The following is a 16,213-nucleotide window of genomic DNA, read 5'->3' on the forward strand; positions in this document are numbered from 1 at the left end:
AGTAATTTGGATAGAAGCCTTTTCCCTTTCTACAGAATGGGGATGTCTGTGAATTGTGAAACTGCAGAATTTGTTCCAAATTGGAAAGAGAGTTGGAAAGAGAAAAATAGGGAGGCAGCAGGTGGGTGGTAGAAGCATTGTTGTACCAGTCTTTCTGGAAACTTGTTTCCATTGCTAAGATGAGCACACCGCTTCCAGCTAGTTGGCAGGTGGAACTCACAGAGGCAGTTTTACAATATTACAAAGTGCCATTTGTAGCTGTATTTGCAAAATTAAGATTATGGAACGTGCCCTATTAATGTCATCTAATTTGATCTTTCAAGACAAATCTAGGACAGATGCGTAACAACAAAATATATGGACAAAAATTGGAACAACAGAGTGCAGACTTAGAACTTTGTGATATGATGGAATGTTATAAACACATTCTCCAGATTATGAACTTCTGCCTTTTCCATTGTGTTCAGTTCAATGCAAAGGCAGACCTCTAAGGAAGCCCCAGTGGATGACCCAATGCAATATCAGGACTAAAGCAATGCACCAGGCAAAGCAAATTTCCCTGTGTGTATTTCCAATAAAATCCTAGTGACAGCTGATTACATGGACTTTATTTAAATAAATAAATTACATAATTTCCAAGGAATGCCAATTAATGCTTACCAGCTATTCTTGGTCTCATGTTTCTATATGAACAAACTGGAGTCAGGAACTAGAGATTGACCAGATGGGACTTGGGCCAAGACCCCCTGCCAGGACTTGACTGGCTCAACACAAGTAACTTCTGGCGATCCTGCCAGGTCCAAATGGTGGTGTAGTATCAGATAGTGGGTTTCCCCACCTCAAGTTGGGGGTAACGTATAGGACTTGCAGAGAGCAACAGGTCTTTGTGCAAACAGGAGCTCTGTAAAGGACAAAGTCAGAGGCACAGAAGTCAGGCTGGGAGCCACGGGGGTCTGGAGGCCAATAGCATTGATACCTCTGGTTTTGCTGGTTGTCACAACCTGGTATTACTGTGATCAAAAAGCAATGTTGAGGAAAGTCCTTGCTCAAGGACATATTAAAGGGCTTACATGGGCACTGACATTATTCTCACCACACAATCCATTAGTCAGTGCTTCTCTAAAAGAATGTATGCTATTTCTCCAAAAGAATTTACAAGTTACTCTTTTTAAAATTAATATAACCATATTTGGGATCATCTGGATGACCAGTGACCAAAGCCGTTTATGTTCATGACTGCATTGGTGCCAAAAGGAACAAGTTTTTAATTGTCTCAGAACAACTGAAGAGAATGTAATATGTAAATGATAAACAACTAAGTGAAGGCTAAGCAAGTTTTCTGTGGTAAAGAGAGAAAAGTAAAAAAAAAAAATTTTAACATCTTTATTGGAGTATAATTGCTTTACAGTGGTGTGTTAGTTTCTGCTTTATAACAAAGTGAATCAGTTATACATATACATATGTCCCCATATCTCTTCCCTCTTGCATCTCCCTCCCTCCCACCCTCCCTATCCCACCCCTCTAGGTGGTCACAGAGCACCAAGCTGATCTCCCTGTGCTATGTGGCTGCTTCCCACTAGCTATCTATTTTACGTTTGGTAGTGTATATATGTCCATGCCACTCTCTCACTTTGTCACAGCTTACCCTTCCCCCTCCCTGTATCCTAAAGTCCATTCTCTAGTAGGTCTGTGTCTTTATTCCCGTCTTGCCCCTAGGTTCTTCATGACCTTTTTTTTTTTCTTCTTAGATTCCATATATATGTGGCATATGGCATAAAACAAGGGTTTGCATACGGTATTTGTTTATCTCTTTCTGACTTACTTCACTCTGTATGACAGACTCCAAGTCCATCCACCTCACTACAAATAACTCCATTTCGTTTCTTTTTATGGATGAGTAATATTCCATTGTATATATGTGCCACATCTTCTTTATCCATTCATCTGTTGATGGACACATAGGTTGCTTCCATATCCTGGCTATTGTAAATAGAGCTCCAATGAACATTTTGGTGCATGACTCTTTTTGAATTATGGTTTTATCAGGGTATATGCCCAGTAGTGGGATTGCTGGGTCGTATGGTAGTTCTATTTTTAGTTTTTTAAGGAACCTCCATACTGTTCTCCATAGTGGCTGTATCAATTTACATTCCCACCAACAGTGCAAGAGGGTTCCCTTTTCTCCACACCCTCTCCAGCATTTATTGTTTCTAGATTTTTTGATGATGGCCATTCTGACCGGTGTGAGATGATATCTCATTGTAGTTTTGATTTGCATTTCTCTAATGATTAATGATGTTGAGCATTCTTTCATGTGTTTGTTGGCAATCTGTATATCTTCTTTGGAGAAATGTCTATTTAGGTCTTCTGCCCACTTTTGGATTGGGTTGTTTGTTTTTTTGATATTGAGCTGCATGAGCTGCTTGTAAATTTTGGAGATCAATCCTTTGTCAGTTGCTTCATTTGCAAATATTTTCTCCCATTCTGAGGGTTGTCTTTTGGTCTTGTTTATGGTTTCCTTCTAATTTCATTCTTTTACGTGTAGCTGTCCAGTTTTCCCAGCACCACTTATTGAAGAGGCTGTCTTTTCTCCACTGTATATTCTTGCCTCCTTTATCAAAGATAAGGTGACCATACGTGCGTGGGTTTATCTCTGGGCTTTCTATCCTGTTCCATTGATCTATATTTCTGTTTTTGTGCCAGTACCATACTGTCTTGATTACTGTAGCTTTGTAGTATACTCTGAAGTCTGGGAGCCTGATTCTTCCGGCTCTGTTTTTCATTCTTAAGATTGCTTTGGCTATTTGGGGGTCCTTTGTGTTTCCATACAAATTGTGAAATTTTTTGTTCTAGTTCTGTGAAAAATGCCAGTGGTAGTTTGATAGGGATTGCACTGAATCTGTAGATTGCTTTGGGTAGTAGAGTCATTTTCACAATCTTGATTCTTCCAATCCAAGAACATGGTATATCTCTCCATCTACTTGTATCATCTTTAATTTCTTTCTTCAGTGTCTTATAATTTTCTGCATACAGGTCTTTTGTTTCCTTAGGTAGGTTTATTCCTAGGTATTTTATTCTTTTTGTTGCAATAGTAAATGGGAGTTTTTCCTTAATTTCTCTTTCAGATTTTTCATCATTAGTGTATAGGAATGCAAGAGATTTCTGTGCATTAATTTTGTATCCTGCTACTTTACCAAATTCATTGATTAGCTCTAGTAGTTTTCTGGTAACATCTTTAAGATTCTCTATGTATAGTATCATGTCATCTGCAAACAGTGACAGCTTTACTTCTTCTTTTCCAATTTGTATTCCTTTTATTTCTTTTTCTTCTCTGATTGCTGGGACTAAGTAAAAATTTTTAAAAAGAGAGAGAGAGGAAGAAGAACTCAACTTGTCTCATGGCACATAGTGATGTAGCCAAACCAATACCAGAAGAACTGCAATAGGTTATACCAGGTTCATACTGAAACCTTTGGAATAAGAACTAATTTGTGGTATACTGTACAGTTAAATCAATTATGAATGCCACACATTTCAGGTCCTCTGTAGTACAAGGCTAAATTAAGCAAAAGAGAGGACATTTTGATAAATGTGTAGGACTACCTATCATAGGACAGACACACATCCTGGCCTCAAGAAGAACTGGCTCCAGAAGCTGGAAAACTGCTCAAAACTCAGACAGGATCCTCTCTCTCAGGTCTCTGCTCTGACCACTGACTCCTTCTCCCCTCTCTCCACAGAGCATCTTCCTCTGCTCCCAGCCTGCCATGCAGAATATGGCTGTCCATAACTCCCCAGCTTGAGTCAACAGGCCCAGCAATATGAGGGGAATGTGTTTCTCAATTCCTGTTCTAAATTTCCAGCGAATAAGCTAGGTCAACTTGGGTCAAGTTCTCACACCTAAACCAAGCAACCATGGGCAGAGGGCAGAGTTATTTTATACCCACATGGCTGCTGGGAGCCGCCCCCAAACCCCATGTGCATGAATTGAGAGGGGCCAGTTAAGAAAGTCACTGAAAGCTGGACAGATCTCTCCAAAAATGTTAACAGTAAATAATATATAAGGGTTCTGATTTTTGTGCAGTCCACAAAGACAAAAACAGAGCAAAATCTTGGAAACACTACTTCTTTATGACAGGATTGCAGTAAATTCTCAGCCTGTTTTCATTTGCTCAAAGGCTAAGTGTGAGTCCTCTTTGATATATTTCTCTCTTCCTCTATAGTTTTTTGCTAGATCTCTGCCATGCAGTTCCTTAGGAATAGCTTCTCTCTTCACCGGAATGGTCCTGAAGCTGCCCCTAGCTCCTCTGAGCTCTGTCTCCGGTACCTCTGTGTTCTCCAGAAGTCACTGTGTTCTCTCTTCTGCCCCTGGCTCCCAGGGTAGCTTCCTGACTGGACCTGGCCTGAAAGAGAGTCCAGTACACTTCCTCTGTATCACCTACACAATGTACAGTTAATCCACTCCTCATTCGGCAACCTGTGGGTACCACAGATGATGCAAATAGAGGAGGTCTTGATCTCATCTTCAAATCTGCTCAATCTCTTTCATATTGGATTGAGAGTAAACCCCATAAAGAACATGATGCTGGAAGCATGTTCTTTCTATGCCATAGATTAAAGAAACTTAAAAACTAGAAAAGGGGGCAGTGTGATGTTTTATACAGACAGCAGTTTCAGAATATTTTACTAAATTTTCCAGTGGGAATTGTGATAGAAGTTATTGGTTCTGCCCAAGTAGCAGTGATTGACTTTATATAAGATGACTAGATGGGCAATCTCCCCCACTTAGAACAGAGTAGAGGTAGTGCCCCTCAATTCTGCACTACCTTTGTATAATATTTCGCAGTGTCTTGTCAGGCTGTTTTCTGCTATCCAAAGAGAGGAGACCATGTCTTTTTCTCTTTTTATCCCCACCACCTAGAAAAGTAAGCAGCACATAGCAGATGCTGTATAAACATTTATTGGTTCATTCACAATACTCCGTGAATGAAAAAAAAAAAAAAAAACAACTACAAAAGGGTTTTATTTGAAGCAGGATTACAATCACTAAACAGATGAAAGTAAACTCCACTGAGTAAAGTCATGTTTGGGACACATTTTTTAAAATGCACTCTCAGCCATGTATAATTTGTGAATTTTGAGTGCTCTCTGGCAGATAGGAAAGACCATGCAACTGCTTTGAATATAGATGTTTTTATAATGGGACAAGGATATTTCTTTTCACTGCTGACAACCATTTACATTTTTCCACTTGAGGTTAACCTAATCTTGTACCTTGTCATTTTCTGTCTCCTGCAGAAGTAAATCCTCTGTCTATAAATGTATACAACCGTAATCCTATGAGCTTCACAAAGACAGTTTGACAGTTTTGACTGGGTAACAATATTTAATAGCTCAAGGGGTAGCTGACAAAGAAGTAATTAAGAGAGAAAAGATTTTCACAAGCAGATAAAAATTCTTCCTGTAGCACAGTTTGCTAACTACAAAGGTAGGACTTAAATCCAGAGATAAATATTAGAGATAATTAGTTACTGGGTCCTTTCAAAAAAAGCTAAAAATAAATTTGAGTTTAAACCCACTGAATGTAATTAATGTCAGTTACACCTCAGTAGCCTTATTTCTATGTTTTTGTAATTTTTTTAAAAGTTGGCATTAAAAGATGATCAGAAACGCTAGAGTATGTTTATCTTTATTTTATTTTTATTGCAGTGTAGTTGGTTTACAATGTTGTATTAGTTTCAGGTGTACAGCAAAGTGATTCAGTTTTACATATTATATATAAATAAATATATATATATTCTTTTTCAGAATTTTTTCTTTATAAATTATTACAAGACATTGAGTATAGTTCCCTGTGCTATACAATAGGTCTTTGTTGGTTATTCTATTTTATATTTAGTAGTGTGTATATGTTAATCCCAAACTCCCAGTTCATCCCTCCCCCCACTTTCCCCTTTGGTAACTGTAAGTCTGCCCTCTCTGTCTGTGAGTCTATTTCTGTTTTGTAAATAAGTTCATTTGTATCATTTTTTAGATTCTATATATAAGTGATACTGTATGATATTTGGCTTTCTCTGTATGGCTTACTTCACTTAGTATGATAATCTCAAGGTCCATCCATGTTTCTGCAAATGGAGTTATTTCATTCTGTTTTATGGCTGAGTAATATTCCATTGTGTGTGTGTAGGATAGATAGATAGATAGATAGATAGATAGATAGATAGATAGATAGATAGATAGATAGATAGATAGATAGATAGTTAGATCTCACATTTTCTTTATCCATTCATCTGTTAATGGACATTTAGGTTGCTTCCATGTCTTGGTTGTTGTAAATAGTGCTACAGTGAACATTGGGGTGCATGTGTCTTTTTGAATTATAGGTTTCTCCAAATATATGCCCAGGAGTGGGATTGCTGAATCATATGGTAACTCTATTTTTAGTTTTTTAAGGAACCTCCATACTGTTTTCCATAGTGGCTACACCAATTTACATTCCCACCAACAGTGTAAGAGGGTTCCCCTTTCCTCCACACCCTCTCCAGCATTTATTATTTGTAGCCTTTTTGATCATGGCCATTCTGACTGGTGTGAAGGGGTTCCTCATTGTAGTTTTGATTTGCATTTCTCCAATAATTAACGATGTTGAGCATCTTTTGTTATTGAATTTATGAGTGGTTTGTATATTTTGAATTAATCCCTTGTTGGTAGCATTTGCAAATATTTTCTCCCATTCTGTGGGTTGTCTTTTCATTTTGTTTATGGTTTCCTTTGCTTTGCAAAAGCTTATAAGTTTGATTAGGTCTCATTTGTTTATTTTTGCTTTTATTTCTATTGCCTTGGGATACTGACTTATGAAAACATTGGTACGATTTAGGTCAGAGAATGTTTTGCCTATGTTCTCTTCTGGGAGTTGTATGGTATCATGTCTTATGTTGAAGTCTTTAATCCATTTTGAGTTTTTGTGTATGGTGTGAGGGAGTGTTCCAACTTCATTGATTTCCATGCAGCTGTCCAACTTTCCCAACACCACTTGCTGAAGGGACTGTCTTTTCTCCATTTTATATTCTTGCCTCCTTTGTTGAAGATTAATTGACCATAAGTGTGTGGGTTTATTTCTGGGCTCTCTATTCTGTTCCATTGATCCATATGTCTGTTTTTGTGCCAATACCATGCTGTTTTGATTACTGTAGCTTTGTAGTATTGTTTGAAGTCTGTGAGGGTTATGCCTCCAGCTTTGTTCTTTTTCCTCATATTTGCTTTGGCAATTCTTGGTCTTTTGTGATTGCATATAAATTTTAGGATTATTTGTTCTAGTTCTGTGAAAAATGTCATGGGTAATTTGATAGGGATCACATTAAATCTATAGATTGCTTTGGATAGTATGGCCATTTTAACAATATTAATTCTTATAATCCAAGAGCATGGGATATATTTCCATTTCTTTGAATCATCTTCAATTTCCTTTATCAGTGTTTTATAGTCCTCAGTGTATAAGTCTTTCACCTTCTTGGTTAGTTTTATTCCTAAGTATTTTTTTAGATCGTATCTAACTTGGGATTTGGGGATTTTTTTTTTTTTTTAATCCTAGTTTGGGATTTTTTTTTTTTTAACTTTCCCTTTCTGATATTTCATGGTTAGTGTTAAAAAAATGCAAGATATTTCTGTATGTTGATCATGTATCCTGCTACCTTGCTGAGTGTCATCCACATATAATGAAGAATGTCTCGTCTCTAATGAAGAATGTCTTGTCTTTTTAAGTATGGAAGTTAAATTTTGTGTCATAAATGTTTTAATATTTTATGGTTTCACAGTACTGAAGAAAGAATAAAAACTTCCTGACATCTATAATTATTACTCAATGACCAGCAAGGACAATGACAAAGGTATCTGGACCACTGGAAAAGGGGCCCTGAAAGCTCCAGTTTTAGCTGCTACTCACTTTAATAAATCTACAACTTGAACTCCAGAGTTTTACACTTCAGTTGCGAACAATTTGACAAATTCAAACTGCCTGTGATACCCTACAGTGTGAATATTTACAATGAGAAACTGTTTAATTCCGTCTCAATTTCTGCAACAATTATGATCAGTGAAAGTATTCATGTTAATCTAAAATTTCTTTAGATGAGAAGAGAGGCTTATTTTTGTACTAAGGACAATCCATCTTAGAATTTCCTTCTTTATAATCATCTAAGTTCAAGTTTCTGCCTTTGGGAATTTGGTAATGGATGTTCTATATCTATTTGACTTCTTTTTTAATTTAGAAGATTACTTTTTTTCCCCTAGCCTTGATTTGTCTTGTTGTGTAGTTTTTTGCTATTAATATTTAAACATATCCTTAACAGGTGATCCCTAATGAGTAACACTTTTACAAAACAAATTATCCTTTAGCTATTTTTTGCATAAAGAAAATGTAAATTGTGTAAATTATCTAGAATGATGTGAAAAATCTGAACCTTTAGCCATCTAGAAAATGACAATATTTCCACCCTTTTCTCAATAATGTTAGTAGTTCTCAACCCCCTTTATATCCTTAAAACCATTGAAAACTCCAAAAGAATTATTTGTGTGAGTTACATCTATTGATATTTACCATATTAGAAATTACAACTGAGACATTTAAAAAATATTTACCTGTTTATTTAAGAATGACAATAATAAACCCAATGCCTTTTAAAATAGACATATTTAATGAAAAATAACTCTTTTTCAGAAGAAAGAAATTTAAGTGTAAAGAGTGGCATTATTTTTTCATTTTGCAAAGCTCTTCAATGTCTGACTTGACAGAAGACAGCTAGATTCTAATATCTGCTTCTGTATTCAATCTCTTCTAATATGTTGTTTTCATTGAAGGTTATGAAGGAAAGTCAGCCTAATTCAGATATAGTTGGGAAAAGGAAGCATATTTTACTAGCCTTTGCACATAATTGAGGCTATTCCTCTTAGACATTAAAACAAAATTCTACAAGTGATAGCTTCTTACAGATTATTTGCAGTATGAAATCTGAAACTGCCTCAATGAACTGTTTGTAGTCTTATTACATTAAAATCCTTTGGTCTATCTTGCACTTTGAACACATCTTTTAACCATGCATAATTTTGTATCATCATACTTTGGTTATTAGAAAATACTGGTTTCCTGAGTTGTGCAGATTTTCCAAATGTTGACATTATGTCATACAATATCAAAGAATCACATTTCTCATCAGAAAATCCTTTAAGTATTAGGAAGCTATCAAGCTTATAGTAGCAAATAAAAGTTTCCCAATATTTGAATCTTTGCTTGAATTCTCTAATTTTATCATTGACAACAAACGCTGTCAGTTGTTTTCCTTGAAGTGACAGGTTTACTTCATCCATTTTATTTTTAGAAAATGTCTGCCAAATACCCAAGTCAAAACAACCATAGTTTATATGTCAATTATTTTTTCAAATAAAAATGGTGTTTCATGAGAAAAGTCAGTAGTTCAGCTCACAACTTAAACAACTGCAAAGTATTTTTCCCCCAGAAATAACCATCATATTTTAGAATGCAGCAGAAATGTTTTTATGCATTTCCCATTCTATTACAACAGAACGTACAAACACTCGAGGAATTGATATTTAATAAAATTCATAATTCACCAAGGACGTTTGTTAGGGGAACTACTGGCTTTTTTTGTTTAACTGCAAATGTATGGCAGGAAGAATGCAATGACTACTACTATGGTTTGTGCCACTGCTTGGTTTGTTCTGAGGTACCAGCCCTTTTATTCTTCATTGCTTTTGTGTCATCAGTGCAAATGTCAACACAGTGATAAAGGTAAATAAAGTCGATATAATTATGAAGTTTCCCCCCCCCACCCAAAGACTCTGAAAGGATCTCAGGGACGTGCAGGGGTCGAGGGACTAGACTTTTGAGAACTGCTACTCTACGTAATGTTCAGTTTAGTCTTCACTTCTAAGGCTCAGGTTTGAAAAGTGCTAAAACTTCAGCAACATGGCCTAGTGAAGATAGAGAAGCCAAAACTGGGTTAAAAGGGACAAGAAGAATTGCCCCAATTGGAGGACTATCCCTTCAAATAAGTGAATTCCAGTGCCAAGTGAAATTCAAAGTCAGACTGGTGGTAAGAGTGGCAGCACTGTCATATGAAGAATCAACCTGTTTATTTGTAAAAGAATCACAGCCACTAGTTATAGAGCTAGAAGTGATTTCCCCCAGAGATGCCATCTGACAAGATTTAAGCAGGATATTAAGTCTCTGACTAGGTAGGTTGAAGTCAAACACAGTGGTCACATCCTAGCAGTAAGATGAATAATGTGCTGGTTAGTAAACTGAGGCAGATACCTAACCATTACAGATAGAACCAACTGAGGAGAGAGGTTAATTCAAGGGAAGAGAGAAGAGGGTAAGCAAATGCAAATCCTATAGTATATAGATTCCAAAGGCACACAACCAAGCTCATCAGGTCTTAGGTCTATACAAGCAGGATTAATCCTAGACCACACCAGCTGGCATCTGAGTGAGGTTAATAATAAACCTCATTCTTTGGTGAGTCTTGGTCCTGAAACTAGGAATGGTAGAGTTTACAGATTTAAAGCTTGAATGACTTCATCTACAGGGTTCTCAAGAAGGCAAAGATAGACATAATTTCCCAAACCAATTGAAATGATTTTATTTTAATGATCTTAACAATTTGACCAATTATTATTATTATTAGAATGGAGCTCTATGAAGAAATAATTTTAAACCATAATCTTCAGGGTCCCGGGACTCGGCGTGGGGGACTATCTTATGGTATTTATAACATGTGTAGAAGTAAGATGTATGACAACAATAACACAAAATGTGGGAGGGAAATAAATGGCTTAAACTCTTGTAGGGTTATTGCATTGTTCGGAAAGTGAAAAAGACCAATTTAAGGTAGACTGTAGTTAGTCAAGGGTGTATATTGTAATCTCTACTGTAATCACTAAAACAATAATGCAAAACTGTTTAGCCAAAATTTAGTAGAGGAGATAAAATGTTATATTTTAAAAATCTTGTTTAATGGAAAAAAGTCAGGAAAGTGAGGAAAAAAGAAAAAGTCAGGAGAAAAGAACAAATGAGACAAATGGAAAATAAATCACAAAATGCTAGAACATGTTACCTGAAAGAAAAGACAGAGATATGTTACAATAATAGCATTAATAATTATTGAGGTGCCAGGCCCGGTGCTACACACTTCATGTGAATATTTCATTATCCTCTCAACAATTCAGTAGACAGGTATTACTATCTCCATTTTATTACTGATAGGAAAACTGAGGCTTTTAGTAAGGAGCAGAGTCAGCATTACAATCAGAGTTGCCTGACCACAAAACCCAAGTTTTTAACAATTCTGCTAGTATGCTTCTCTTCAGGTTATAAAGAAGATCTAAGTCTCTAGACAGCCAGACCTGCAAAGTGATGAATTTATCTGTACTATGGTAACGTGTTAATAGTTTGTTCAGCTTACTAGAATACAGTGAAAACTAAAGACTATGATATACATATATGTATTTATATATATACCTATAACTAAATATAAACTAGTTGTAAAAACACAATAAATATATACTAAATATAAATATAATAAAAATTATTATACGTGTTTGTACATAATATACATGTGGATATATATCTATTGATCCATATCCGTCTCTATCTATCTACATTTTAGACCAGAGCGTGACATTGAAAGGACCTTTATTTTGAAACAATTACATATATATAAATAGTATTGATTTTACTTGAATGATAACAGTTTATTTTTCAAGAGGTTTTGAAATCTAGTGACAGAAAACAATAAAATTGGTTCAATGTAAAATCAGTTAGTATGTATCCAGACATAAGACTTCTGGGAGTTTAGAAACTTTGAGGAAAAATTTTTGCAAAAGATAACAGAAGTTAAGGAGAAGTGTAGATATATATTATAATTACTGTATTGCTGTTCTTTAGGTTTAGGGATTTATAATGAATTCTGTATAGCTTAATCTGTTCATTATATTTTCATTTTTACTTGTCTGGATGTATATCCAGAGAATGCCATGTACACAATTGTCTGCCTCTTTTCTCTGCAAGTCAGAAGGAAGAGCATTCTTATTTACCCTCACTATCTGGAAAGCGCAAATACCTGTAGTGGTCAGTTAATTGTAAAATTGAGTGGTCCATCAAGTGAATATAGGAGTATCCAGGAGCAGTTTAAACATTCCTGACTCTAAGATCCTGAAGAAATATGTCATAATATTTCATCGTCACGACCAACGGTCCATTAGGTGAAAAACTGATGAGATGAGGGAGAAAGGACATGAGAGTCAATGACACAAATATGAACAGCAGGTGATCCAAAACCTGATTATACTTCTTTATGTTCAGCTTTGGCAAATAAGAGAAATGGTTTGTACCACTTCTATGTGTCCATAACCACAGGCGCAATGGAGATTCTGGCTGAAAGAACAGACAACCTAGGATTAAAATTTAGTCAAGATGGCATATCCTAGAAAGGCATAGTCAAAGGCTGGCTGGGTATCTTCTAACAACAAATATTCAAACCAAATTCTTTAAATAAAACATTTTACAGAAGAGACATAAATTTTTCTGGCTGGTCTAAATTATTTCATGCAGACTCTGAGAGATAGTTTATTCTTTACAAAATGTTTATCAATATTATATGTTTCGATTAATATATTCTTGAAGGTCCTTGAAAAAAAATTCACCAAAGCCTGGGGTAAAGAATAATTAAAATTCAGAATAACTAAACTGAACTCTTGGCATGATCTTCTAAACTTCAAATCACTGGCAAATGCTCCTTCCGTGCGTTACCCTTAAAGAGCTGTTAGTCCTTTTTTGGTTCAAATCCCTAACCTAAGTGTTTTGAGTCTTCCACGTGCCTAGCACTATGTTAGATTCATTAGGGGATGCAACTGAAGTCCATGACATAGCTCTGGTCCTAAGGAATTGATCCTTTCCTTAGGAAATCAAAATACCCACTCTGAAATGGAGAAAAAAACAGGATCATAAAATATTAAGACATGATCATTTTGACACAGAGACAGAGAGCTGTGTTTTAAGTGAATCTCAAAGGAAGGATAGAATTTTGAAAGGGAAGATTGAGGAAAGGACATTCATTTTTCCGTTTGTTCCCATTTCATCACCATCTGAAGGTGAGAATGAGAAAACCATATTTGGAGTCAGTGAGAAGACTGGCTTGTCTAGAAGAGAGTTTGATATGAGGAATAAAGGGATGGGGAAGTACATTAATAAATGTTGAGTGCCCCTATCATGGCAGGGCAGTATTATTAGTAGATATGAATATGAATGTGGAGATAGACAAAGTTATAGATATCGATTCACACTTAGGTCTTCAGCAGCCCTTGGTAGTAAAATTGGTATTGCCTACATTTTGCAAATAGGAAAATACAACTTGCCTGAAATCATGCAGCTAATAAGTGGTGGGGGGTTAAGAGTCAAATCCAGGTCCTTCTGACGGTAAAATTACCTGTTACATAAGGCTTAGATAGGTACCTAAGGCAAGACCAGACTGAGCCTTAGAAATTACAATTTTATCTCCGTCACAACTCCGGATCAGTGGGCAAGCAAAACCCCAGCTCCCTTTTTGATGTTCAGAGAGGCCTCTCATTTCCCATGAAGCACTCCTTGTGGTCAGAGGGATTCACAGAGCAGCTCAGGGTCCCCTGACCTTCGATATCTTGGCTAAAACAGAAGCCAACCAGAGATTAGCATTTAGTCACAGATTGTTTAATTCAAGATGATGACATAAGAAAGAGCTGAGGTCTAATAACTATATAAACAAACTAGATTCTTGCACTAATCCACTTTACAGAAGAAAAGAAAAACAACCCAGAGCTTCTGATGACTGGAAACATTTGGCTTAATGGACTAGTTGTCTCCTTTGCCTAACAGCTGCTGGTAATATTGACTAGAATTGTTCGGCAAATAGAGAATCTGAATACATTATGTCTAACTACACCATAATGTCACCACCTAGTGATTAAATATAAACTGACTTTCCATATTAATGTTATGAGGGAATAAGATAACATGTCCCTGATGTCCATCTCACCAAAACACTTTTTAGAAATTGAGATCAAATCAGTCTTTTCTCTGTGATGATCAGAAAATACCCCAGGATTTGTAGATGCTATACTGTAAGCTCCACAAAGGAGGAGTATATCTATGCACATATAACAAATATTTGTTGAGCCTTCTTTTTCTTCTCTGAACTTGCTCTTTTCTGAATCACCTTTAAAAGAGGTAGCTTCTCATATATGTAAAGTAATAATAGGAAAATATCTCCTGAGCGCATCTTCAAGGATCCTTGAGCTACCAGATAAAAACTGATGTGGCTAATGATTTTATCATAAAGAGGTTATCAACCCCTTAGTTAAGTATGCTGAGGAAGTAAGATGCTCTCAGCACTGTACTAAAAGATTTAAGGGAAATGTAATTCCTGGTTCCTATTCTCAAGCTTACCGGGAAGAAAAATAAACCTAAACCAAAGCATAACAAAAACTCTACACAACTAAGGAGAAAATTGTGAGTGGTATAGACAATAGATATCACAGAAAGACTAAAGAAGAGATCGTGATGGGCAGGATTGGTCAAAGAAGGCTTCAAGAATGTGGCAGATGGTATTTTACTCCCAACTCTCTGCTCCCTCTCTTGTAAGAGCATTATACAGCCCATCCCTTGCCCTGTCTCTCCATGGGTAAAATATATTTCCACACCCCCTTGTCATATTTGGCCAGGTGACAATGGGGTGTAAGTGCATGTGTATACAACATGACTGACCAGAAATTCTAAATGCACATGCAGGGCTCTTTTGCTCTCTTGTGTTCCTGCCTTCTGCCATGAGGACAGTATGTCCTAGATAAGCTGCATAAGCTGTCCTTAATGAGCCAGGAATTACCAAATCCACTGAGTCATAAGATTAACAGAGAACAGAAACAAATCATTAGACAATGGAAATAAAATATTTGGGATCCAGCCTGAGCAGGTCAGGAGAGCAAAAATAAGTTGCATGAACAGATGGTCTAAAACCCGATGTCATCTATCCTGATACATGGACATCTTTCCTTCAATTTACTTCTGGGGTGAGCGGGGCCTACAACCAGCTGATGGAGGAAGAAAATCTCAGGGCTTGTACACAGATGGATTACCTCCCTATGTGGGTGAAAGCTGAAAGTGAATGATCTGGAAGGCAGCAGTGAAGCGAAATCCTCCCAGTGGGCAGAACTGTGAGCAGCGTGCTTGCTTATTTACCTTGAATGGAGGAAGAGATGGGTTGTACTTGGACTCCTGTGTAGTGACAATGGATTCACTGGTTGACCAGGGTCTTAGAAGAAGCAAAATTGGAAGACTGGAGACACATGGGGGCATGTGGATGGACCTGTTGGTGTGAGCACAAGCATGTAAATCTATGCTTCTCACATTGATGCCCAGGAAAGAGGAGTCCCTCAATAACCTGGCAGAGGTCCTCTCTCCTTGGTCAGGCTCTTTTCTCAGCCACTCCTGGGCTTGTGCAATGGATCCATAATGGTCATGGTATCAGGCCTTTTATGAAGAGGCCCCAAAACATGGGCTCTTCTCACTAATGGTCCTGCCACTGATGAAAATTTGATATTCCAGTAACAGAGCCTAACACTGGGCTTGAAGAGGCCAGCCAGCCACTTGGTGGCAAGTTGATTGCATCAGACCTCTTTCACCATAGAAGGAGCATCAATTCATCCTTACTGAACTGAGACCTATTCTGGATGGGATTGGCTTTCCTTGTCCACAGTGCCTCTCACAGGCCTACAGGGTACCTGATGTACCAACATGGGGTCCTGCACAGTGTCACTGCAGGCCAAGGCAACCACTGTAAGACCTCTGACAAGTTACCCTCTCTCTGAGCCTCAATTGCCTCATCTATAAAATGAGGAATTTAATAATAATTGTATTGGTTATAATGCATATAAAGGCATTAACATATAAGTCCATAGTGACTTTTAGTTCTGTGTCCTATCCTCATGTTTTATTTGGCCTCCTTACCATGAGCTATTAGGGAAGGATAGTAGTAGAGGGCAGGGCCTGAAACCCAATAATTGTTATATTGGGGTGTAATGTTACAGGTGTGACTTCCATGAAGACTAAGACCAACCCAGCTTCACCTGCTGACTGATGTCTGGCATTCCACCATCAAGGGCTCTC

Source organism: Balaenoptera musculus, chromosome 1 (genome assembly GCF_009873245.2).
Source record: "Balaenoptera musculus isolate JJ_BM4_2016_0621 chromosome 1, mBalMus1.pri.v3, whole genome shotgun sequence".
NCBI classification, from domain to species: domain Eukaryota; kingdom Metazoa; phylum Chordata; class Mammalia; order Artiodactyla; family Balaenopteridae; genus Balaenoptera; species Balaenoptera musculus.